The sequence below is a fragment of the Chiloscyllium punctatum genome, chromosome 5, assembly GCF_047496795.1.
Source record: "Chiloscyllium punctatum isolate Juve2018m chromosome 5, sChiPun1.3, whole genome shotgun sequence".
NCBI lineage: Eukaryota > Metazoa > Chordata > Chondrichthyes > Orectolobiformes > Hemiscylliidae > Chiloscyllium > Chiloscyllium punctatum.
The window spans coordinates 102802020-102829647 of NC_092743.1; the positions used below are offsets into that span (position 1 = coordinate 102802020).

The following is a 27628-nucleotide window of genomic DNA, read 5'->3' on the forward strand; positions in this document are numbered from 1 at the left end:
TCTCAGCTTTTCAGGATCCATGTTTGGCACTAAGCGTATGGAGAATTTTCCCTTCACTTTGGCTGGGATAACAGTTTTAGTTCCTGGTCCTGAAAAAGCTCCTTCAATCCCATGAATAGAAAGTGATGGAAATTGCCATCGATGAATTGCCATCCACCTACGTAAGATAACACAAAGAGTTATTAAAAATACTGTCCTTAGGACTCCACTGGCCCACTTTGCAGCAGCAATTAGACCAGAAGACCATAAGACATAGGAACAGAAATTAGGCCTTTCAGACCATTGAGTCTGCTCTGTCATTCAATCATGGTTGATAAGTTTCTCAACCCCATTCTCCCACTTTCTCCCTATAACCCTTGATCCTCAAGAACCTATCTACCTCAGTCTTATATATAGTCAATGACCTGATCTCAAAAGTCTTCTGTGGCAATGAATTCCATAAATTCACCACTCTCTGGCTGAAGAAGCTTCTCCTTATCTCCATTCTAAAAGGTCTTCCTTTGGGTCCTAGTCTCTCCTACCAATGGAAACATCTTCCCAACATTTACTCTGTCCAAGCCATTACTGCAACTTGCATTTATAAAGCTCTTTTAACACAGTGAAACAAAAGGTATTTCACAGTGATAATCTGACAAATTTGGCACCAAGTCATATTAGAACATATTAATACAGGAACTATGCCCAATCTGCACAAGCTTTGGATTCCACTACATATGGAGTTCATGGCTGAAACAACTTGTGCTGCATGATTTGAGAATATTGTCAAAATTTAAGAGAGCTTATATTTATGCAGCACCTTTTATGACCTCAGAATATTACAAATAACTCCACAGCCAACAAAGTAATTTTGAAATTAGTCACTTTTCTAATGTAGGGAACATAAGGATCTGCTTTGTGCAAATTGACTGCTATAAATAACAGTGTGTTAATGACCACATAATATGACCACATAGTTTTGGTTGAGGACAATGGGGAGAATTTTCCTGATTTTCTTCAAAATAACAGATCTTTTACATTCACTAGAAAGGGCAGGCAAGGCTTCAGTTTAATATCTCAGTGGAAAGACAGGCAGCAGTGTTGTACCTCAGTACTGACATCTGTAGTGTTAGCCTAGGATTTTTAATTAACTGTCTGAGTTGAACTCAAGTCCATGATCTTTTGATTCAGAGGTGAGATTTCCACCCACTGAGCTACAAATGGCCAAATAGAGAAATGACATTTACCCAAAACTAACTCAATGTTTGTATTTTATTAATGTTTCCAAAGACTTTGAGTTGACAGATATTTTTAATATTAAAAATACCTTGGTTTTATGAAGGAGTTCTGTTGTACCAATAGTATGCTTGAAGGCTTCAAGATTAAATTCAATTGGTTCATACAGAAGACGCTCCTCATCTGTTAGGGACACAACATCTGAATCGATGCCAGGAATCAGAATATGACCAGATGAATTCACAAGACTGTCTGAAATTGGATTAATGAATTTAAAATCATAATAGTTTATAGAACAGCGAGTCTTTCTTCAGCTCATCATAACTGCAAAGTGTCGAAACTTAAATCATTCCACTCCCCTACTCTGTATCCATACATTCAATATATTCTGGACATTAAGGGAATACAGGAATATGCAGATAAGGAAGGAAAATGGAGTTGAGACAGAAGAGCAAATACTGAATGGCAGAAAAAGCTCAAGGGGCTAAAAGGGCTTGCCCGAAATGTTAATTCCCCTGCTCCTCATATGCTGCCTGACGTGCTGTGCTTTTCCAGCACCACACTCTCGACTCAAGGGACTAAATAGCCTATTCCCGTCCACTTCAAAATATTTATCCATCCATCCTTCAAAAGTTATAAATTTCTCTCAAGACTGATGTTTGTAATTAAATTGATCAGTTCCAGTGATCCACTGAACAACAGAAATGCTCATCCCCTTCTCACTCTGTCCAAATTATTCATAATTTAAAACATAGCTGTGGAAGTAGTTCCAATGTACTAAGTCTCTCCTCTGGCTATGATCATCCAGCATTGGTTTCTCCCTGGTGTATTGAGGCTCAGCACACTCTTTAGCTCTCATCTGCTTGTTGCACTGTAACTTCTAAAGTGACACGCAGGACATTAACTGTGACCGTTCAAAAATATTGTTTATTACCTCTTATAGGTTTACATTTTTATTTGTAAATTCACATATTATGATTTTTTAAATGTTTTGTCCACCTGCACAGGAAATAAACCTTCAAGGAAATAAACATTTGAAATGCTATAATCTTCTGTTTGTCCAGTCTCTTCCCTTAAATGTACATTCTCATCTTCCAAAACTAACCTGCATCTATCACCTGCTTTCCTAACCTGTTCATGAAACATTTTAGCCCATCCCATCCTCCAGTACGAGCACACAATTTTTGCCAGATATTTATTATTAATTTCTGTGTAAGATTTATAATATAGAAGATATGAATATATAAAATAGGAGCCAGAATAGTCCACTTAGCCCCTTGACCTGCTAAGCCATTAAATAAAATCATGGCCGATCTGATTACTGCACATTCTCACCTATTCCTGATAACTTTTCATCCTCGTGCTTACCAAGAATCTATCTACCTGTGTCTTAATAATATTCAAAGAATCTGCTTTCATCATCTTTTCAGGGAACGCATTCCTAATATTCTCAAAACTCTGCTGGGAAAAAAATAATCTCCACATCGCTGCCTTAAATAGATGACATATTATTTTTAAACAGAGACCCATTATTCTAAATTTTCCAAGAAGAGTAAATATCCTTCCCTCATGTACTCTGTCATGACCCCTCAGTATCTAATATGTTTCAATCAAGTCACCTCTTACTCTTCTAAACTCCAGAAGATACAAGCTTTCCTAATAAAGGAACCTGAAATGGTTCAAATGAAGTAGCATGCTTTCTTAAATACACAAGATTCAGCATAGTTTTCCTTCTCCTACCTTTCGACCATGATGAAAGCACACAAATTAAAGACAGAGTCCAAATGTAATAATTTAATACCATCATCGGTTCAATGGCAATGTGGAATCATAGAATAGCACAGCAGAGAAGGAGGCAATTCAGCCCATTGTGCCTACTTAGTAGAATTAACCCATCAATCCCATTACACAAACAAAAATTGCTGAAGAAACTCAGAGGTCTGGTAACATCTGGGGAGAGAAAGCAGAGTTCACGTTTCAAGTCAAGTGACTAGCCATTTGGATACAAAATGCTCAAAGGTAGGAGACAGAGGGTGGTGGGGGAGGGTTGCTTTTTAGATTCAATAGTGTGAGCAGCAGTGTGCCACAGGGATCAGTGCTCGGTCCACTGCTTTTTGTCATTTATATAAATGATTTGGAAGTAAATATAGGAGGTATGGTTAGTAAATTTGCAGATGACACCAAAATTGGTGGCATAGTGGACAGCGAAGAAGGTTACCTCAGAGTACAATGGGATCTTGATCAGATGGGCCAAGAAGTGGCAGATGGAGTTTAATTTAGATAAATATGAGGTGCTACATTTTGGTAGGATAAATCAGGACAGAACTTATACACTTAATGGTAAGGTCTGAGGGAGTTTTACCGAACAAAGAGACCTTGGAGTGTGGGTTTGTAGTTCCTTGACAGTGGAGTCACAGGTAGACAGGGTAGTGAAGAAGTTGTTGAGTATGCTTGCCTTTATTGGTCAGAGTACTGAGTATAAGAGTTGGGAGTTCATGTTACAGCTGTATATGACATTGGTGAAGCCACGTTTGGAATATTCCATTCAATTCTGGCCTTCCTCCTATAGGAAGGATGTTGTTAAACTTGAAAAGATTTACAAAGACGGTTGGAGCACTTGAGCTACGGGGAGAGGCTGAATAGGCTGGAACAATTTTTTCTGGAGTATTGGAGGCTGAAGAGGTGACCTTATGAGGTTTATAAAATCATGAGGGGCATGGATAGGCTAAATAGTTAATGTCTTTTCCCAAGGGTAAGTGGGTCCAAAGCTATAGGACATAGGTTTAAGTTGAAAGGGGAAAGATTTAAAAGGGACCTAAGGTCAACGTTTTCATGCAGAGGGTGGTGTATTTATGAAATTTGGAACTCTGAACGCTTTTAGTATTCAGAGTTCCAAATTTCCACTAGCCTTTGTGTAAAGGAGTGTTTCACGACAGCACCCATTAATGGCATGGTTCTAATTCTGAGGTTACCCTGCCTTAGTCTGGACTTTTCTCATCTCTCTAGCTATTGATCCTTTTAATGATATTAAACACACCAATAAAATCACCTCTTCCTCTTCCATACTCAAGGTAAATCTTGTCTATGCAATCTATCTGTATAAATTACCCCTTTCAGTCCAACTGTAAGTCTGCTGGGATGTCAAATCCAAAACTGATCATTCTGCTCTGGATGAAGTCTGGTCAGAGTTTTATATAACTTTAGCATAACTTGCACAACTTTATATTCCATCAGCCAAAACTTAAAGGCACATTGTTGTGTTTTCAACTTCTAACTGGTCAAATTCTTTGTCTGAAAACCTTACACCCTCACTTTGATCATAAATAAAATTAATTCTTACCCAAGAGAGCTATCAAGTCAGTCAGTGCCTCATGTACTGTTCCCCTATATGAACCAGAGAGCAAATTTTGATTTGCACCTTCTATCTGCGGGACAGATATTGTACAGGATATACATTAGCAGTGGAAACACCAATGTTTTCCAAATCAACATAGAATTGTATAGAGTCCACAACACAAAAACAGACAACTGAGCTCAATCAATTCATGCCAGCAATTGTACTCCAGTAGCACATCCTCCCATCTTCCCTTATGTCATTCAATAAGCATGACCCTTTATTTCTTTTTCTCTTTTGTGCTTAACTTGGCTCCTGCTAAATGCTATATGCTTCAACACTCCGTGTGATAGCAAGTTTTATTTTATCATTATTCTCTTGATAAAGGAATTTAGTCTAAATTCCCTATTTGATTTGTTGGTGACTATCTTTTATAGACAGCCTTTAGTTTTGCATTCCCTGGAGTAAAATAAGTATGAGAGTGCATAATGAACAACATTTGTAATCTAAAGACTACTGGATCACCTCTAAACCTTCTCTCTTTAAGGGAACAGAGACTTAGTCTTCTCCATATAGACATAATCTCCATACAATATACAACAATAACATGGAGTGATGAAGGCCAAGAGACATAGAAAATTAACTGGAAGAACATGTGTAGACAGTGTAGCATAGGTAATGGGCAATGAGGAGGTGACTGGTGATGGGAGGATTAGTGCAAGCTTAGGAAAAGACAGCTGTGGAGGTGGGAAGAAATGAGGCTTCTGAGGGATTTGAAGGTGAAGACGACAGTCTTGACATTGCTTCTTCAGGATGAGAGGCCTTGGAGTTTGACATGGCAATAGTGATGGAGATGTGGCATAAGAAAGCATGAGCCATAAGATTCTGGATGTCTTTGTATTTATGAACAATGGAAGCAGAGTATTTAAAAAAAAACTCCCTTGACTTTAAGTGAATGATCAAAAGCTCTTTAGTTAACCCAAACAACTTGGCATTAATTCACTGTTTACCATCAAAAGTATATTCTGTTGATCACAATGATTAATTTCCATTTGTACCTCCATACTGAAGTAGCACAGTCCTCGTGTTCCATAGCTCAGAACTGGCTCCTTGCTTAGCCACGAACTGTCTGACATAACAATGAATTCTACACTGGAAAAGAAAGGTCTCATTTTTCTTAGTTAAGAGATTATCTAGCCCACTGGATTCAGATTCCTCCATACCTTCAAAAATAAAATTTACGTTCACTGGCAGCTCCTGAAATGAAAGCAGAGTTATATTTCTGAGCAGTAAATACTTCAAGACTTCCCAGCAATTTCAATTTGCACCTCACCAATAAATCAAGGCCCCTTCCACCCCACCAAACCCCTGCCACATTATCTCCTTTGAATCTGTTGCAGCATGTTGGATTGCTCATCTGGAGTCTTGCTGATATTAGAAAATGGGAGATCACAAACTTTTACACTTTACAAATTGGTTAATACCAATTATTTAAAGTATGAAGGCAGACCACCTTTCTGTCTATTTGATAATTAAAACTCAGTTGGCTTTCAGCCCAGTTTTGCATCATGAATGGTAACACTAATCAATAATCTAACCTTTGGCATTATCCAGTACAGTGATACACAAGACACTCTTTGAAACTTATATCTTTGGTTAAGTTTTTGTCCATCTGTCCTGGTATCTCCTCACAAGGCTTAGTGTCAAATTCTATCTGATCATACTCTTGTATAGCACATTAGTAGATGAAACATGCTATATAAATGCAGGACATTATTGTAACTATTAACTACTTGCTTCAGTTTTTGATATGCTTCAATGGCATGTAGCCAAGCTAAAATAGGACCTTTGTCATCTGAACATCCACGTCCATAAAGATTGCCTTCAAGAGATTCAAATAGAAGAATTACTATTAAAACCAGGAAAACAAATTCCAAATGGTGACCCAAAAGTTGCACTACCTGGTGACAGCAGATTGCATTACAACTATACCAACAACAACATTTATTTATACAACGCCTTTGAGGCAATGAAAGGTCACAAGCTCCTTCACAGGGCTGTTATCAAATAACGTTTGACACCAAGCCACATAGCAATGACAGCATGAATCAGAGGATGATCCAACATAGTAGCAGGTCATTCAGCACACCCTTCCTGTGTTGGCTATTTGGTGGAGCAATCTAATCTGATAAAGATGTCTAAGGTTTAGAAAGTTATCAAAAGAAAAACTGTTCTCAAGAAATGACGGTACAAGAACTACAGAATGTAGATTTAATGTTTTAGGCAAGAGATGCAGTGGGCTGTGAGAAAGAATTTTATTACACAACAAGAAAATGTAGGGAGTGATGGATTCTCAGGGGAATGTAGCACAAACAGTCGAGTTTCTGGTATCGAGAATGGCTCCAATGCAACGAGGGGTACGTCGGCTTCCTAGTGATTGATTGTGTTAGGGGACTTTCTAGTCTGAGGCACAGACAGATGTTTCTGTGGCCAGCAGCGAGAAATCAGAATGGTTGTTGTCTTCCTGATGTCAGGATCAAGGATGTCTCAGAGAGGGTGCAGAATGCTCTCAAGGGGGAGAGGGCCCAGCAGGAGATCATTGTACACATTGGAAGTTATGACATAGGAAGGGAAAAGGACGAGATTCTGAAGGGAGAATATAGAGAGTTATGCAGGAATTTAAAAAGGAAGTCCTTGGCTGAGGAGCTGGTGTATGGGAGAAGGGCTCACATTTTTGGATCATTGGAATCCCTGGAATCATTGGAAATGACGTGAACAAGAAGAACAGATTGCACCTGAATTGGAAGGGGACAAATATACTGGCAGGGAGATTTACTAGAGCTGCCCAGGAGAATTTAAATTAGTAAGGTGGGGGGGAGGGTAAGAGGACCCAGGGAGATAGTGAGGAAAGAGATCAATCTGAGACTGGTGTTGTTGAAAAAAAGCAAGTCAAACACTCAGGGTAGGCAGGGACAAAGCAGTGAACAATGCAGGACAAATAAATTAAACTGCATTTATTTTAATGCAATCGGCCTAACAGAGAAGGCAGATGAACTCAGGGCATGGTTAGGAACATGGAACTGGGATATCATAGCAATTACAGGAACATGGCTCAGGGATGGGCAGGACTGGCAGTTAACGTTCCAGGATACTAATGCTACAGGAAGGACAGAAAGGGAGGCAAGAGAGGAGGGGGAGTGGAGTTTTTGATAAGGGATAGCATTACAGCTGCACTGAGGGAGGATGTTCCCAGAAATACATCCAGGGAATTTATTTGGGTGGAGCTGAGAAATAAGAAAGGGAGGATCACGTTATTGGGATTGTAATATAGACACCCTAATACCCAGAGAGAAATTGAGAAACAAATTTGTAAGGAGATTTTAGTTATCTGTAAGAATAACAGGAAGGTTCTGGTAGGGGATTTTAACTTTCCAAACATAGACTGGGACTGCCATAGTGTAGAGGGTTTAGATGGAGAGGAATCTGTTAAATGTGTCCAAGAAAATTTTCTGATTCACTATGCAGATGTACCCACTAGAGAGTATGCAAAATTTGACCTACTCTTGGGAAATAAGGCAGGGCAGGTGACTGAGGTGTCAGTGGGGGAACACTTTGGGGCCAGTGACCATAATTCTATTAGTTTTAAAATAGTGATGGAAAAGGATAAACCAGATCAAAAAGTTGAAGTTCTACACTTGAGGAAGGCCAATTTTGACGGTATTAGGCAAGAACTTTTAAAAGTTGATTGGGGGAAGATGTTAAGGGACAGCTGGAAAATGGGAAGCTTTCAGAAATGAGATAACGAGAGTCCAGAGGTAGCATATTTCTGTTAGGGTGAAAGGAAAGGCTGGTATGTGTAGGGGATGTTGGATGATGAGAGAAATTGTGGGTTTGGTTAAGAAAAAGGAAGCATATGTCAGGTATAGACAGAATAGATCGAGTGAATCATTGGAAGAGTATAAAGGCAGTAGGAGTGTACTTAAGAGGGAAATCAGGATGGCAAAAAGGGGACATGAGATGGCTTTGGGAAATAGGATTAAGGAGAATCCAAAGGGTTTTTACAAATACATTAAGGACAAAAGGGTAACTGGGGAGAGAATAGGGCCCCTCAAAGATCAGCAAGGCAGCCTTTGTGTGGAGCCACAAAAAATAGGGGAGATACCAAACGAGTATTTTGCATCAGTATTTACTGTGAAAAAGGACATGGAAGATATAGAATGTAGGAAAATAGATGGTGACATCTTGAAAAATGTCGATATTACTGAGGAGGAAGTGCTGGATGTCTTGAAATGCATAAAGGTGGATACATTCCCTGGACCAGATCAGGTGTACCCTAGAATTCTGTGGGAAGCTAGAGAAGTGATTGCTGGGCCCCTTGCTGACATATTTGTATTACTGATAGTCACAGATGAGGTGCCAGAAGACTGGAGATTGGCTAACATGGTGCCACCTTTTAAGAAAGATGGTAAGGACAAGCCAGGGAACTCTTGACCAGTGAGCCTGATGTCGGTGGTGGGCAAGGTGTTGGAGGGAATCCTGAGAGACAGGATGCACATGTATTTGGGAAGGCAAGAACTAATTTGGGATAGTCATCATGGCTTTATTCTTGTGAAATCATGTCTCATGAACTTGGTTGAGTTTTTTGAAGAAGTAACAAAGAGGATTGATGAGGGCAAAGTGGTCGACGTGATCTATATGGACATCAGTCAGGGGTTCGACAAAGGTTCCCCATAGGAGACTGGTTAGTAAGGTTAGGTCTCATGGAATACAGGGAGAACTAGCCATTTGGATACAGAACTGGCTCAAAGGTAGAAGACAGAGGGTGGTGGTGGAGGGTTGTTTTTCAGACTGGAGGCCTGTGACCAGTGGAGTGCCACAAGGATCGGTGCTGGGTCCACAACTTTACATCATTTATATAAAGGATTTGGATGTGAGCACAAGAGGTATAGTTAGTAAGTTTGCAAATGACACCAAAATTGGAAATCTGAGGTTACCTCAGATTACAATGAGATCTTGATCAGATGGGCCAATGGGCTGAGGTGTGGCAGATGGAGTTTAGTTTCGATAAATGTGAGGTGCTGCATTTTGGGAAAGCAAATCTTAGCAGGACTTATAACTTAATGATAAGGCCCTCGGGAGTCTTACTGAACAAAGACACCTTGGAGTGCAGGTTCATAGCTCCTTGAAAGTGGAGTCGCAGGTAGATAGGATAGTGAAGGCGGCGTTTGGTATGCTTTCTTTTATTGGTCAGAGTATTGAGTACAGGAGTTGGGGGATCATATTGTGCCTGTACACGACATTGGTTAGGCCACTATTGGAATATTGCCTGCAATTTTGGTCTCCTTCCAATCGGAAAGATGTTGTGAAACTTGAAAGGGTTCAGAAAAGATTTACAAGGATGTTGCCAGGGTTGGAGATTTGAGCTACAGGGAGAGGTTAAATAGGCTGTGGCTGTTTTCCCTGGAGCATTGGAGGCTGAGGGGTAATCTTATAGAGGTTTATAAAATCATGAGGGACATGGATAGGATAAATAGACAAGGTATTTTCCCTTGCGTGGGGCATCCAGAACTAGAGGGCATAGGTTTAGGATGAGAGGGGAAAGATATAAAAGAGACCTAAGGGGCAACCTTATAATGCAGACGGTGGTACACGTATGGAACCAGCTGCCAAAGGAAGTGGTGAAGTGATAGTAAAATTTAAAAGGCATTTGGATGGGTAAGTGAACAGAAAGAGTTTGGAGGGATGTGGGCCGGGTGCTGGCAAATGGGACTCGATTAGGTTGGGATATCTGGTTGGCATGGACAAGTTGGACCAAAGGGTCTGTTTCCATACTGTACGTCTCTTTGACTCCAGGACTCTAAGTGGTAATGTCCCCTAAATCTCTCCACACAAGGGTGGTGGAAGTGGAGATGACAAATTATTTCAAAAAGGACATTAGGATCTTTATGACAATCAATAATAGTTTCATGGACACCTTTACTAAGACTAGCTTTCAACACCAACTTTTCAAAATCATTTTCTTTGTCTACTCTATCTAAACCAGAAATAATCTTTTACATTTCTACCAAATTACTGAATCATATGTGTTGCACTATTAGGAGATATAAGAACATGCGTCTAAAAGCTTGATCCAAGAGGTAGGTTTTAAAGAGGGTCTTAAAGGAAGACAGAGACGTTACAAGGTGGAAGGAAACTTCAAATCTTAAGGTGCAGTCAGGTGAAGGTAGAACTGCCACTGATGGAGCAATGAAAAGTGAGGATATGTAAGAGGACGAGTTTAGCAAGACAGTGATAAAGGACGTGAGAGGGTGATAATTCTGAGGAAGAAAATAACATAAGCATTGAGTTATCTTGAAGAAATACAAAAATAAGCAAGGTGACTCAAACTAAAGTAAGTTGAGGTAAGAGTTAAACGATATCACACTTTCACGATACTGACCATCCTTCTCTGTTAACACATATGGATCTGTAGTCCATCCATCTTCGATTCTTGCAGGTTGGACATCAACATGTCCATAAATGCAAATTGTAGTTTTATTTGGGTCTTTTCCCAATTTGCCCACAACCACTGGGGTAATGGAATGATATTTCCATCAGAAAGCTTTAGACAGGAAGCACATATTACAGAAGGCAAAGCAGTAACCGACAAAACAGAGTCATTAAGATATAGAAGAATAAAATTCAACCCTTCCAGTCCACGAGGTCTCTGCGAAGCACTCCAATCAATCCACTTCCACTGTTCTATCTCCATAGACTTGCAATTTTAGCGGCCCTTTTTTTGATTGCGAGGGCTGAAGTATTATGCCTTTCATACAAAGAGCAATATTTATTCTACCATTACTTAATTCTCAAATCTAGAGACTAAAATTGGTGCACTGTTAATCAATTACATAGTCTAGAGCATGAGCAGCTTGGACCTAATTTATTCATGCTAGTGTTTATGCCCCACAAGTGTTTTCTTCCACTTCTTAATCTTAAGTTATCAGCATAACATTTAACCTTTCTCCAACTGTATATCTGTTTGGTTTCTAATTTGTAATTCTCTGCTTCATCTCAAACAGTCCCTGTACTATGTTATCATATTATGTGTTATGGACCAGGCCAGCCCCTCAAAACATTTCAAGAAGGTAGCCCAGACCCTAATTTTGCTAGTTGTTTTAAGCAGGTGTAAAGTGGATATTTCATAAGAAATGCTTCTGGTCAAACCATTTAGTTTTAAACAGAATTTATTTACAATATTACTGACTGAAACACAAACAATAATACTAAATAACTTAATTTCTCCGAAAACCCAATAGACCATCCCAACTTAGTGATCTGTTCCAAATACTTGCTACAATCCCCATAAACACCCCTTGGCACAAAAGGTGAAATCAAACACAGGGTCTTACAGAAGAGAAGTCAGAGAGATAGTACCAGCATGGACCTGCTTGTTTGGGTCCAGCCGTTTTTTTTCCACTCTACTTTACAAACCAAACTGAACCAGAGAAACGCTGAGTGGGGAGAACTGGCCACTCCCCTTTCATTGTGCAAGTTGTGTTTTTTTTAAACTTGAAAGCTTTCTATCCAAGGCAGTGCATGTTAGCTATTATCAATCTGGCCCTAAAACCCTTCAACCCCAGACTTTTCTGTGTCATTTATGATCTCTCCGAAACTAAAAGTCAAGGACAGCATAACCTTGTTAAAGGAGCAGCTTCATCACAAGTGTTAGACAATTAGGATGATCCCTGGTCATGAGTTGTTGATCTGTTTTGGAGGTAATGCCTTCATTAACATCAATGCAGGGAGAAAGAAAATCAGATGAGCCATCTCAGCCCATCCTGCCTTGCCTTCAGTGATGGTTTTGAGCAACATTAACAGAGATCTTGAAAGAGGTTAAGAGTTTGAGAGACTGAATTTTCAGTAATGTATTTTCTGATTCATTCTCAGGCATAATTCATTAATGGCATGACTGTTAAGGTCAACAATTATTGTCTATCAATTACTTCTTCTAATGTGACAGTTTGATATCACAAAGAGGCTTGTAGGACCGCTTCAGGAAAACAGTTAAGAATTAACCTTAATATGACAGAATTGGTTATTTTACTGACTCAAGCTTTTGATTTCTGAATTCCACAACTACACAGTAGGCTTTGTATCATGGATAATGACTCCAACCCGCTGTGTAAAGTAAAATAAATTATACCATCACTTTAAAGATATTGTATACAGTTCTATTGTCACACTACGAGAAGGTTATGGAGGCTTTGGAAGGGTACAAAAATTGTTTACCAGGATGTTTCTGGTTTGAAGGGTATTAGCTATGCAGAGAGATTGGAAAAAGTCAGTTTGTTTCCATTTGAACGTTGTTGTAGTGGTTCATGACTAAAGTTGACAAGATGGTCACCTGGAGCCTTTTAAACTGACACAAAATGGCCAAATTGGGTTAGCAACTACATATAACAGATGTTCACAGTCAGATGTGTGGTCTTCAGCCAGAGTTACTGGATAAGATAATGAAAGGTCGTGCAGGGGTCAGAGTCCTGTTGGGTAAAGGCAGGGGAATTTAATTGGGGTCTGAAGCTTTAAGCACACAACATTTTTATAATGAAGCACCCTTGAAAAACCTAGATAAGAGACATCTAGTAACAACCAGTTTGTAGTTTAGCAAGAATCAAAAGAAAAGTACGTTCCCACAATAATCTAGACTCTTTGCATAATTTTCATTACATATTAAACATATCCACATGACTACTGTGAAATGCAACCCATGAGCAGCTATGCAGAGATTTAGTTGAATTTTTCTGAGCAGCTAACCATAGGCAGAAGAAGAGTCCCCCTCAATGGCAGGGAAGATGGAGCAACAATTGCTGTAGACAACCTCTAGAAGACCACCAATACAGCAGGGAGCCAAGGGAAAGTTATAAAAGCAAGATCAGGGCTAGGGACACATAAACAATTGAAACGTAAGTGCAATGTAGATAATTTGAATAAATTCTTACATTTAAACATCAAGGAAAGAGTGACAGAGACAGATTACAAAGTAGAGTGTAGATGTGGTTATGTCCTCTAGAGATTTGTGGAATCTAAACATGTTTCATTTAAAGACTTGGTAAAGTCAGTGGAATTTGAATAGATGCTTTCTGTTAAGAAAATTAATAATGGAAAGTATTTAGAGTAGAAACAATAAAAGAGTCATTCAAGAATTAAACTCTGGTTTAAAATTCACTTATGATAGTAACAGGTATTGTAATTGCAACTGCAGGTCAGAATGACTGTTTGTTTGATCTCTCAGGTTGAAGTGAGAGAGAGGGATTGTTCCCAATTTGTCACATTATATTAGCATTAATTTTAAAGACTTTATAACAACTGGTAGAAATTAATATGCTTCCTCATCTTTTGTACGAGAGTTAGTAGAAAATTTGGAAGAGTCCACAGTGATAAGTATTTGGGTTATTGGGAAATGTCTGGAAGGCATATAACTGTCAGATGAATTGTAAGGTCCCAAAGATAGATGATAGAGCTATCTGGTAAACATCATGAGATTATGGGAGGACTTTGGGCTGTGTATAGAGGTATCCATCATTGTTTGTCTGTTTGCTGGAGTACAGGGAAATGACTAACAATGACATCAATGTTGCATGTAATTATTGTAACATGAAAGGTATAAATATGTTGCATTTGACTGCAGAAAGTGAGTCATTGACCTCTCCTCCACTCTGCACTGTAATTAAGTGAGCAACCGGACCCCATGTGAAAGCCAGGTTCAGAGCAATCTCTGGTCGCTCCCAAATGTGGTAAAAGAATAAAGGTTTACTGAACACAGAACTCAAGACTCCTCTTTGATATTTCTCCCAATAACAAATGTCAAAGGATGAGGGGCGATCTGATAGAAGTTTACAAACATATGAGAGACATGGGTAAAATACATAGTTGGAGTCTTTTTCCCAGGGTAGAAATGTCAATTACTACAAACCATAGGGCTTAAGGAAAAAGTGGCTAAGTTTAAAGTAGAAAATGTGAAAGGCTTTTTTGTTACACCTAGCGTTTAGTGCTTGGAATGTGCTGCCAATGGAGTGGTAGAAGCAGATACAAAGCAACATTTAACAGACAGCTTGATGGATATAACTTTACAGATAGGGAGGCAATGACTTATTAGTATTATTGCTAGATATAAATCAAGAAACTCAGCTAATGTTCTAGGGACCTTGATTTGATTCACACCATGGCAGATGCTGAAATTTTAGTTCACTTTTAAAAGTCTGAAATTAAGAACTTAGTGATGACCATAGAATCATCGAATATCAAAAAAACATCTGACTCACCATTGTCCTTCAGGGAAGCAAATCTACCATCCTCACTTGGTCTGAGTGACTCCAGAACCTCAGCAATGTGGTTGAGTTTCAACTGCTCTCTGAAATGTCCTAGTAAGCCACCCAGTTGTATCAAGAACTAAGAAGTCTCAAGAAATAAATGAAACTAAATGAACCACCTGAATTTGGCATAGAAAATGGCTGAAACAGCCAGGTCGATCTGCTAAGTCCTCTTTACTAACATCTGAGGGCTAGTGCCAAAATTGGGAGAGCTGTCTCACAGATTAGACAAACAAAAGCCTGATATAGTCATACTCACAGAATCATACCTGACAGGCAATGTCCCAGACGTAACCATCACCATTCCTAGATACGTCCTCTCCCACCAGCAGGACCCATCAGAGGTGATGGCACAGTGGTATACAATCAGGAAGGAGTTACCTTCAGAGTTCTTAACACTGACTCCAGAGGTAAAATATGGGCAACGAAACATCTTGCTGGCTACCATGTATTGTCCTCTCTCAACTATTCCTCCAAGTTGATGAAGCATGGAGGGTGGCCACAGATGCAAAATTTACTCTGGGCTGGGGGTTTTAAATGTCAAGAGTGGTTTGGTAGTGATACTACTGTTTGAGATAGTCGGTTTCTCAAGGACATAGCTGCTAGGTTGGAGCAGGTAGTGAGGGAACCAACAAGAGGGAGAAACATGATCTCACCCTTACCAATCTGCTGGCTACAGATTCATCTGTTCATGACAGTATTAGTAAGAGTGACCACCACACAGTCCTTGTGGAGACAAAATCTTGCCTTCACATTGAGAATAGCCTTCACTGCACTGTGTAGCACCATCACTGTGCTAAACAGATCAAGACTGGGCATCCCCATAAGGCGCTGTGGGCAATCAACAGCAGCAGAATTTTACTCCAATACAATCTGTAAACTCATAGCCCAGCATAGTCTCCTCTCAACTATTAAGATTAAGACAGGGATTGACCTTGGTTCAATAGAGAGCGCAAAAGAACTGGTGAAGCTGCCAAACAGGACTACTTGCATGACAAACAGGATAAGCAGTAAGTGAAAGACAGAGCTAAGTAATCCCAACATATCAGAACTAAGCTCTGCAGTTCTGCTACATCCAGTCATGGAAGAAAATGGACAATTAAACAACCCACTGGAGGAGGCGGCTCCACAAATATCCCCATCCTTAATGATGGAGAAGCCCAGCTTATCAGTGTAAAAGATAAGGCTAAAGCATTCAAAGCAATCTTCAGCCGGAATTGCCAAGTGGATGATCTATCTCAGCCTTCTCCAGTGGTCCCCAGCATTACACATACCAATCTTTAACCAATTCACATTTGATATCAGTAACCAGTTGGAGGTACTGGATACTGCAAAGGCTATGGACCTGACAATACTCCAGCAATAGTACTGAAGACTTGTGCTCCAGAACTCACCTAGCCAAGCCATTCCAGTACAGTTACAACACTGGCATCTACCCAACAATGTGAGAAATTGCTAAGGTATGTCCTGTACACAATAAGCAAGACAAATCCAACCTCATCAATTACCACCCCATCAGTCTATTCTCAATCATTAGTAAAGTGATGGAAGGTGTCATCAACAGTACTATAAAGCAGCACCTGCTCAGCAATATCCTGCTCAGTGTTGCTCAGTTTGGGTTCTGTCAGGACCACTCAGTTCCTGACCTCATTACAGTCTTAATTCAAAGATGGACAAAAAGAGCTGAATTCCAGAGATGAGGTGAGAGTGTTCGCCCTTAGCATCAAGGCTGCATTCGAACAAGTGTGACATCAAGTACCCCTAACAAAACTGAAATAAATGGGGAAAACTCTCCAATTTTTGGAGTCATACCTATCACATAAGAAGATGGTTGTTGTTGTTGGAGATCAGTCATCTCAGCTCCAGGACGTCTCTGCAGGAGTTCCTCAGTTCTATCTTCTAGGCCCAACCATCTTCAGCAGCTTCATCAATAACCTTCCCTTCATCACAAGATCAGAAGTGGGCATGTTTGCTAATGATTGCACAATGTTCAGTACCATTCACAACTCCTCAAACACTGAAATAGTCCATGTTCAAATGCAACAAGATCTGGACAATATCTAGACTTGGGTTGACAAGTAGCAAGTAATATTCAGACCACACAAATGCCAGGCAATGACCATCTCCAATAAGAAATATTCTAACTACTGCCTCTTGACTTTCAGTAGTGTTACCATCACTCAATCCCCCTCTATCAGTGTTACTGGGTTACTAGTGACCAGAAACTCAACCTGGACTCATCACATAAACACTGTGGTTATAAAAGCAGGTCAGAGGCAAGGAATACCGCATTGAATAACTCACCTCTTTACTTCCTAAAACCCGTTCACTATCTACAAGGCACAAGTCAAGAGTGTGACGGAATATTCCCCACTTGCCTGGATGCGTGCAGTTCTAACAACACTCAAGAAGCTTGACATCAATCCAACCCACTTGATGGGCACCTCATTCATAAGTATCCACTCCATCCACCACTGATGCTCAATAGTAGCAGGATGTACTATTTGTATTTTGCACGGCAAAACTTCACCAAAGGGAAATCACTCCCTAAAGGCATTGTGGGTCAATCTACAACATGTGAACTACCACCACCTTCTCAATGACAACTGGGAACAGGTAATATATGCTGGCCAGCCAGTGATGCCCACATCCCTCCAGTGAATTAAAAAACATTGGTAGGCAGGAAATAGAAGTGTATGGCTTGCGTAGTGGGAAAAGGTTTTTAGTTTACAAAGGCATCATGTTGGGGTGAAGGGCCTGTTCCTGTTCTGTACTGTTCTTTGTTCTCCACATAATTACTGAGCATGTGCAAAGGAATGTTTTCAGTGACATCAGATCACAATGAACTGTAGTCCAGGTCCGTGGGGCTGTGGGTAAGATGTCCTCTCTTACCATCCGATGTAAATAGTTCCATTTAATAAAGCCTGTCACAGTTCATTCACAGGAGTGTACAGCCCACATTACTGTAGATTGCCATTCCAGTGATATAACCTTTATACCACCTTATACATGGGACTGAAATCAGATAGATACAGGAGAAAATTATGTGCTTTACAGTTTTATAAATTTGTAATACAGGTAGAAAATCCAAAAACAGAAAAGCTCCAAAATCTGAAGGGTTTTTTGTGAAGTTTTTTTTCTCATTAACAAGGTTGTTTTGCAAGCAAACAGTTGACCCAAGTTGACACCCACTCGATGCGTATCACTCAGATGCAATGTTGGGGGGTGGGACGCACAGGGTGTGTGGCCAAGCACTGACTGAGGTTTCTCTGTGAACGCCCCGAGACGACACCCACTCAATGCATCTCACTCAGATGAGACATGGGGGGGTGGCATGGCCAAGCACATTCTTACTTAGAAGTCTACTCCTCCATTAAGATTTTAAAACAATTCACCTTCAAACTGTCACTATTCTGAAAACCGAAAAATTCCGAATTCCGAAAAACAGCTGATCCCAAGCATTTCAGATGAAGGATCTTCTACCTATACTATTAAACAGATCAAAAACAATTTCCTTCCATTATGTTTCAGATCAAAAAAGAATTCATCAGGTTGAGTTATACTGTACCTCCTCATTGCCTAAATCTATTAGTTCAACAGTTCCTCCCAGATTTTCAATCGCCTCACCCACAACATGCAGCATTCGAATCATCTCATTTCTTTTTTGTTGGAGTGCCTGATTCACTCTGGATTGTCACCCATTCTTTCAGATGCTGCAAATTGAAACTGCTGCATTATTATGCACTTAACACAACCAAACATGTTTCCTCAATCAAAGAGAAAAAAAGGCAAGCAGTTAAATATGGCAATTACCTGGATTGTGCTATTCTCCCAGGCAACAAAGACATAGACTGCTAACTTGAAACTGGTGGGCCAGGAATACTATTCCCAAAAGAGTTGATAAACAGCAACAAATTATAAAGAATTAATGGAGAAAAAGGTGGCATGGCTTTTCACCTTTGCACAAATTCATAAAATCATAGGACTCTACAGCAAAAGAGAGCCATTCAGCCCTTCATGTCAGAGACAGCTCTTTGAAAAAGATAACAACTAAGTTCCATTTCCCTCCTCTTGTAAGCATGTAAATTTTTTATCCATTACAAGCACAACTATTCCTGTGTCCATACAGCCCCAGAAGCTTTTCCACCATTTAATTAGATGGTGTCTAATATTTATCTGCCTTAATTTCATATTCCTTGACAGCTTTATTCAGAAGAAAAAAAAAACTAATTGCACACATTAATAATGTATGCCCTTTTATTTTTAATTTCCACTATCAGAGATAAACACTATTTCTGTATCTAACCTTTAATATTTTAAATACCATGATCTATATTCAAGGGAATATAAGTCTAGGTCTATGCAGCCTTTCCTTTGAAGTTAGCCCTTTTAATCCAGTTTCTGATAAACCTCTGCTGCGCTCACCCCTGCAAGACCAGTATATCCGTCCCTACCAAAGCCCAAACCAGTCACTCCATGTGGAATTTTAGCAAGGTTCCTCAAACCAGACACTTGAACATCATAAAGTGTTGCACTTAACTTTGTAATGCAACATTAAATTGAGGGCATGTCAAGTGCCAGGCAAATAGCCCCATTTTGAAAATGAGCAAAGGAGGTAATCCTGATAGGCTGGCAAATATTTAGTTCCCCAATCAAAATCACCAGATCACGTTATTTGGTCATTAACATATTATTATTGCGGAACTTTTGCAGTGTGTAAATCACACAAGAATGACTGCAGTTCAAAATTATTTCATTACTGTAAAGCAATCTGGAATATCCTGGCGTCATGCGATTAATTGTACAAGTGCAAGTTTTGAAACTGAACACAACTTTAGTCAAAAAACCAGAGAATTGGCAACTATTGTTATGAAGTTGAAGGCGTAGTATACCTTTAAGACAACGTGAATGATGTTTTGCACTGAGAGCTTACAAGCACCTGTGATATGACTAACTAGCAGTCCCAGAGTGTACTGGAAAATTAAAATTATGTAACATTTGGATGTGAAATAGATACCGGAGATACCTAAGTTGGTTGCTGTTTGACAACAATTCAAATTTAACCAGTTTAAATTATGACTCAGGATACTAAAACCCAATCGAGTTTGAATTTATTGTTTTGCCAACCTCAAACTAATGAGACGATCCGAGGTTGGGGTATAAAAAAGGCAGATTGTTTGAAAGTAAGACAGAGTACCAGCCATCGAGAGAGCAGCTGCCATTTGAAACACTCTCTATCAAAGGTACCTAACTCACGTGAAACATCTTCACAGTAAAAAGAAAGACACGACCCAGAGACAACTTTAGCCGGAAGAAGAAAGACACCGACAACAACAGCCACTGTGTGGTTTTGAAATTAAGTTGATGTAATTTCAATAAATGTTTTATTCGAACAGCATATTGTTATAGAGTTGGAGGCAGGTAATAAGCAGTTAAGAGAAAGGGCGGCTTAGAGTTGTGAATAGTTGCTTAATGCTCACTTTTAGAACATAGAACAGTACAGCACAGAACAAGCCCTTCTGCCCATGATGTTGTGCCAACCACTGATCCTCATGTAAGGTAAACCTAATGTACGAACCCTCAAATTTCTGTGACCATATGCATGTCCAGCAGTCTCTTAAATATCCCCAATGACCTCGCTTCCACAGCTGCTGCTGGCAATGCATTCCATGTTCTCACAACTCTCTGTGTAAAGAGCCCGCCTCTGACATCCCCTTTATACTTTCCGCCAAACAGCTTAAAACTATGACCCCTGGTGTTAGCAATTTCTGCCCTGTGAAAAAGTCTCTGGCTATCAACTCTATCGATGCCTCTCATTATCTTGTACACCTCAATTAGGTCCCCTCTCTTCCTTCTTTTTTCAAATGAAAAATGTCAGAGCTCAGTCAACCTCTCTTCATAAGATAAGCCCTCCATTCCAGGCAGCATCCTGGTAAACCTCCTCGAACCCTCTCCAAAGCATCCACATCTTTCCTATAATAGGGTGACCAGAACTGGACACAGTATTCCAAGTGCGGTCTAACGAAAGTTTTACAGAGCTGCAACAAGATCTCACGGCTCTTAAACTCAATCCCCCTGTTAATGAAAGCCAAAACACCATATTGATTTCTTAACAACCCTGTCCACTTGGATGGCAATTTTAAGGGATCTATGTACGTGCACACCAAGATCCCACTGATTCTTCACACTGCCAAGAATCCTGTCTTTAATCCTGTATTCAACTTTCAAGTTCGACCTACCAAAATGCATCACTTTGCATTTATCCAGGTTGAACTCCATCTGCCACCTCTCAGCCCATCTCTGCATCCTGTCAATGTCACGCTGCAGCCTACAACAATCCTCTATACTGACAACACCACCTCCAATCTTTGTGTCGTCTGCAAACTTGCTAACCCATCCTTCAATCTCATCCAAGTTATTAATAAAAATTACAAAGAGTAGAGGCCCAAGAACAGAGCCCTGTGGAACACCACTCCCCACTGACTTCCAGGCAGAATACTTTCCTTCCACTACCACTCGCTGTCTTCTGTCGCCCAGCCAATTCTGTATCTAGACAGCTAAATTTCCCTGTATCCCATTCCTCCTGACTTTCTGAATGAGCCTACCATGGGGGACCTTATCAAATGCCTTGCTAAAGTCCATATACACCACATCCACCGCTCGACCCTCATCAATTTGTCTAGTAAAATCCTCAAAGAACTCAATAAGATTTGTGAGGCATGACCTGCCCCTCACAAAGCTGTGCTGACTGCATTTAATCAAGCCATACTCTTCCAGATGGTCATAAATCCTATCCCTCAGAATTCTAACACCTTGCAGACGACAGACGTGAGTCTGACTGGTCTGTAATTGCCAGGGATTTCCCTACTTTCTTTCCTGAAGAGAGGAATTACATTTGCCTCCCTCCAGTCCTCAGGTATGACTCCAGTGGAGAGCGAGGATGCAAAGATCTTCGCAAGCGGCGAAGCAATCACATTTCTCGCTTCCCAAAGCAGCCAAGGACAAATCTGGTCTGGCCCTGGCGACTTGTCAATCTTAATGTTTGTCAAAATTTTCAGCACATCAGCTTCCTCAATCTCTATCCGTTCCAGCATGCTTTGCTCCTCAATGGTTTCATTCACTAGAAGGTCCTTTTCTTTAGTAAAGACAGAAGCAAAAAACTCATTTAGGGCTTCCACTACCTCCTCAGACTCTATACACAAGTTCCCTATGCGATCCCTGATTGGCCCTACTCTTTCTTTGATCATTCTCTTATTCCTCACATACGTGTAAAATGCCTTTGGATTCTCCCTAATTTTTCCTGTCAAGCCTTTTTCGTGCCCCCTCCTGGCTCTCCTCAGACCTTTTTTGAGCTCCTTCCTTGCCTGCCTGTAATCCTCTAGAGCTGAGCTTGACCCTTGCTTCCTCCACCTTATGTAAGCTGCCTTCTTTCTTTAGACGAGAAGCTCCTCCGCTCTCGTCCTCCAAGGTTCCTTTATCTTACCCCTTCTTGCCTGTCTCAGAGGAGCAAATTTATGCATCACTTGCAGTAACTGTTCCTTAAACAGTCTCCACATGTCTACAGTGCCCTTTCCATGGAATAATTGCTCCCAGTCCATGCTTCCCAACTCACGTCTGGTAGCATCATAGTTTCCTTTTCCCCAATTAAATATCCTCCCATTGTGCCTGCTTCTCTCCTTCTCCATAGCTCTGTAGAATGTGAGGCAGTTGTGGTCACTATCACCAAAATGCTCTCCCACCACAAGATCTGATACCTGCCCCGGTTAAAGAGTTAAAGAATAAATTGATATTATTTTCTTTAAATAGTGGAATGTGGGAGTTCTCTGTCACTCATATTTTAACAGATTACAAGGCAAGGTGTGGTTTTCTGGGTGTTTAGTTTAATTAACAGAGGGGTTCACCACCTTGTCATAACACTATGTTTTAAATTTTTTCCCATTCTAACTGTTCCAGCTGGACATCCATTGTCCTTGTTCTTGGCTCCAACAGGAATCCTCCCAAATAGGAGTGATGTCTATTCATTACATCTTTATAAATATAATCAGAGTTCCCCAGCCATCCATTACATCACATTCAACTAAACTTTGGAGCAACATGCTCACACCAGTAGATAAAATGTTATCTAAATGACACAATGTCCAAAGTCTTCACTTTGTCCATAAGTCAACATGCTTTGTTTGTGAATCCCTTTCTTTCCCCGAGGACAAAGTTTAATCGCCATACTCCTTAGGGACTCTTTTAATGAAAACCCATTGAATATTTTTAACAAATCTGCAATTGCACTCATTGTGGATCTCCCACGAAAATTCATGAGTGAAGACTGTAGAGAGAAAACTTACAAAGTAGCACGTACCAAAAAAAAACAGTAATGTAATCTATTCTAGCCCAATTCTGATGACTACTTCTTTGTGGAGGCCTTACCTGGATATAGTCATCCTGGTGTTCATCAATATACTGCAACACTTGATCAAGAGGAGATGACGCTTCCAATGCAAAGTGCAAAAACAAACTGAGAACAGTGAATGTAGGCTGTAAAAAAATGATGCACTGGAGAATCAAGATGCATGGTAAAGCTGCAATGGCTTTTGTTAAGGTATTTCATATATTTCCATTGTCAGAAATCAGATTTCAACAGCTAATAAATGATCAAAATGGAGCAAAATGGAAGCATGTTTATTAAAGTAAAAAAATCTTGTAAAATATGTGTTTAACAACATTGCTTCAGTATCACAAGCAACAGCATACATTAAGGTTCAACTAGCTGAGTATATGTGGGAGGAAGGAACAGAAGGAATGTACTGACATGAAATGAAGAGTGGAAGAAAGCTCCTGTTAACCATAAAAACTAGTACAGACTATAATAGTCTGTATCTGTGCTCTAACAATGGATGTAATAAATTTCTCACATAGTCTAGATTTGTTATTGTTTCAAATTCAATGCTATTGTCCATAAATCAATTTTATCCATGACAGGCTCCTGCAAAATATTATAAAACCCAAACTGCACAAGTCAATAATTGTAATTCTGCATAAAAAATGTAAAGTACCATGGATGCTGCAAATCTGAAATAAAGACACGAAGTGCTGGAGAAATTAAGCAGATCTGGCAGCATCTGTGGAAAGAGAAACAGTTGATGTTTCAAGTCCATTTCCAGCGTTAAAGATTAACTGTTCCTCTTCCCTGAAGCTGTCAGACCTGCTGCATTTCTCCAGCACTTTTTATCTGCTCTGGTTTATTTTGCACTGTTAATAGAATGCAATTTTTAAAAATCTCAACTAAAAGATTTTATGAAATGCAACCTCCCATGAAAAAATACAATTGCACCAAGACTTTTTTATTACAATTTTCTTACTAGGTAAATAAAGTGAAAACCTTGCAATCGAAATGGACTAAGTTAACCTTTATCCCATTGAGAATGTTTCCTCTAGTATCACTCAGAAAGGAAGCAAAGTTTAACATCTTTATCACAACACAGTCAACCAAATCTTGCAGCAGTTTGCAGAGCTGTATGTTTTTAAGAGCGAACAAATTAAATTGATCCTTTGGTTAAAAAAAAGGTAAATTCTCATTCTAAAAAGAACAATACAGCAGAGGAACAGGTCCTTCAGCCTTTCAATCCTACGCTGACACATTTTTCCCTTCCAAACTAAAACTGTCTTCACTTACAAGATCCGTACCCCTTTATTCCCTTCCTATTCCTATTCATATATTCGTCCAGATACTTCTTGAATGCTGCATTGTATCTGCTTCCACCACATCCTCTGGGAAGGTGTTCCAGGCACTCACCATCCTTTTTGAAAAGCTTGCCTCACACATCTTTCCTGAGAGAGCAGCCCTGTGGTCAGGGAGGACAATGGTGACTTTACCTTTTACACAGTGATGGCAATGTGCCTCAGTGGTGCAGAGGGGGAATGGTGAATGGGACACCACGTAGTCACAATTTCTTTAATATTGTTAGGGGCTGCACAAATGCAGGCAAGTAGGGAATGTTCCAACACAATCCAGATGAGGTGAGGAATCAGGTGTTTGGAGAAACTGAGATTGTACTCCTTGAAAGTTAAAGAAATTGAGTCGTTGTTGATAAAGGTGTTTATCAAAGATATACATTAGCATGTTAAAACATACACTCATCAGCTGAGCATAAAAGGATTACAGAAGACATATTAAAGATTTTGGGGAAAATCTACTGACAGAATAAGCTGATTTAAGGGAGAAATTTTATGCAGCAAGTGGGAATAAGCTGGAACACAATACTCACACACAATGCAAATATCCAGGTTCTGATGAATTGAGTAATTCTGTCAGAGTTTGAAGTTACAATTACTGAGATTTCCACCTAAACATCCACTTGTAAAAAAGCAGGATTTGTCTAATATTTCTTACCTTAGGAATATAAACACCTTGTAGAGAACTAGCATAGAAAACTATTGCGTTGTCACAGATTGGGGTTACATTTAAGTATTCCAAAGTATGTAAAATGTGTCATGGAAGTTGAATACAAAAGGCGACTCCTGTTAATCTTAACTGATAAAAATGTATGAATTGGGAAATTAAAAAATAACTTACCATGTTCACGTGTTAAGTTGTTAATAAAGTCAATGAAACGTAAGATCAAGCTTCGCCTCTGCAAAATACACCACGCAGTCACAGTTAGAATGCAGTTTTTCTGTCTTTCTTCGGACACCTGAAGCCAAGTTCGTTCCCTGAGGCCAGGCACTTCAGAAATATTCAAATATTTACTGCCAGTTATTGTGCAAGTACTAAACAGTCAAAATATTGCCAAGGAAAACAAACACAGGAGGCAGCTTTGTGTGAATAATAACATTTAAAGGGGCCCAGAGGAGGGTTTATGAAAAGCATGTTATTTTGAGAGATAGAAGGTCAGTCATATTGTTTTAATTATTCTGTGTGTGACTGTTGGGAATTATAAGCCTTAATGTGATTTATTACATCACATGAAATGTTCTTGCTATTTTTATCTGGTAAGAAATGTTACTTCACAAAACGTGAAGTTACATGTTGTTTCCAGTTGGTGTCACTGGATACCATGTAACTGACTGAAGTCACATGGAAAAAAGCTTTCATTTTTGTTTTTTAAAAAACATAATCACAACATTCCAACAGATCGGCCGAGTTTCTCCAGTAATTTGTTTTTGTCACAGATCTTTTAAATGAGTAAAATGAGACCATTCGGCCCATACTGCACCAACTTTCTGTGCAAATCTTCTCTGAAAAACCTGTGCATTATTTAATTTATAAACAATCAGCCCTTGAATGCTTCAACTAAGCCTGCCTACATCACTCTTCCAAGCAGTACATTTCAGATCCTAATTACTGACTATATCAAAAAAAACTTTCTCACCTCATGCTGTCCTTCTTTTGCAAAATACTCCAAATCCGTCTCCTCTGGTTCTTGACCCTCTTAAGGATGAGAAGCTTTCTCCTATCAAACCCTTCATCATTTTGGAACCTTCCATCAGGTCTCCTCTTAGCCGCCTTCTCTGCAATGAAAATGTCCCACCTTCTCCAATCTGTCTTCATCACTGAAAATTCTCATCCCTGGAACCATTCTGGTAAACATCTTCACTCTCCTAAATGTATTCACGTCATGCCAAAAGTTTAGAATGGTGTACAACACTCAAGCTGAGGTATAATCAGTGTCCAGCATAGTTTCAGCATTATCTCCGTGCTCTTGTACTCTGTGACCTTATTAATGAAGCCTAGAATACCATGTGCTTTGTTAAAGTATTTGCACTCAACATTATATTCAACTATATATTCAAAGTAGATTTCCCTGTTTTTACTGACCTACATCTTCATATTCTTCCATGTCTGTCTCTCCCTCCCTGTCATTTTCTCCAGCCTGACAGTCCTTTGAGAACTCTCCATTCCTCTCATTCTGACCTCGAGCATAAAACATTACAGTTTAGTACAAGCCCTTCAGCCCTCAATGTTGCACCAACCTGTGAAACCAATCTAAAGCCCATCTAACCTCTATGTATCCCCCCCCCCCCCCCCCATTTAAAGCTATGTCCCCTTGTGCTAGCCATCACCATCCGAGGAAAAATGGTTCTCACTGTCCACACCATTAATCCTGTGATAATCTTGTTAAGTAACCTCTTAACCTCCTTCTAACAAAAACAGCTTCAAGTCCCTCAGCCTTTCGTCATAAGACCTTCCCTCCAAACCAGGCAACATCCTGGAAAATCTCTTCTGCACCCTTTCCAATGCTTCCACATCCTTCCTATAATGCGGGAACCAGAACTGTACGCAATACGCCAAGTGCCCAAGTTTATGCCTGCCTGAGTTTAATTGTCATACCATGCCTTCACCTTCACAAGTGCTAAGCTATCGAATTCCCTCCTTAAATCTCTCCAATTCTCCATTGTACTTTGAGATCCCCCTTATTAATCCATATCTTTCTCTAATATCTCATGTGACCTAGCATCTACTTTTAATGTACAATACCCATGATGCATCTTGGGATGCTTTGTTATATAAAGGTACTATATGATTACAAGTTGATGTCATCAGTCCTTTCTAAGCACTGTGATACTCTAGCTCATAAATCAAAGCTGATCTTGCCCTCATGGGTTGAGATATTCTTGAAAAGTGTTTATCTTGTAGAAGGATTGCATATTCTGTTTTAATAAGGCTAAATTCATTATTCTCTGCCCTAGGTGTCCCCTACTACACTGATGTGGACAAACAGCCACTTTCAGTAGTAAC

General features: G+C 39.7%; 1 pseudogene; it reads right to left on the reverse strand.

Moving 5' to 3' along the window:
* LOC140476802 (cytosolic non-specific dipeptidase-like) lies at positions 1-26819 on the reverse strand (annotated as a pseudogene).
* Positions 26820-27628: the final 809 nt, after the last annotated feature.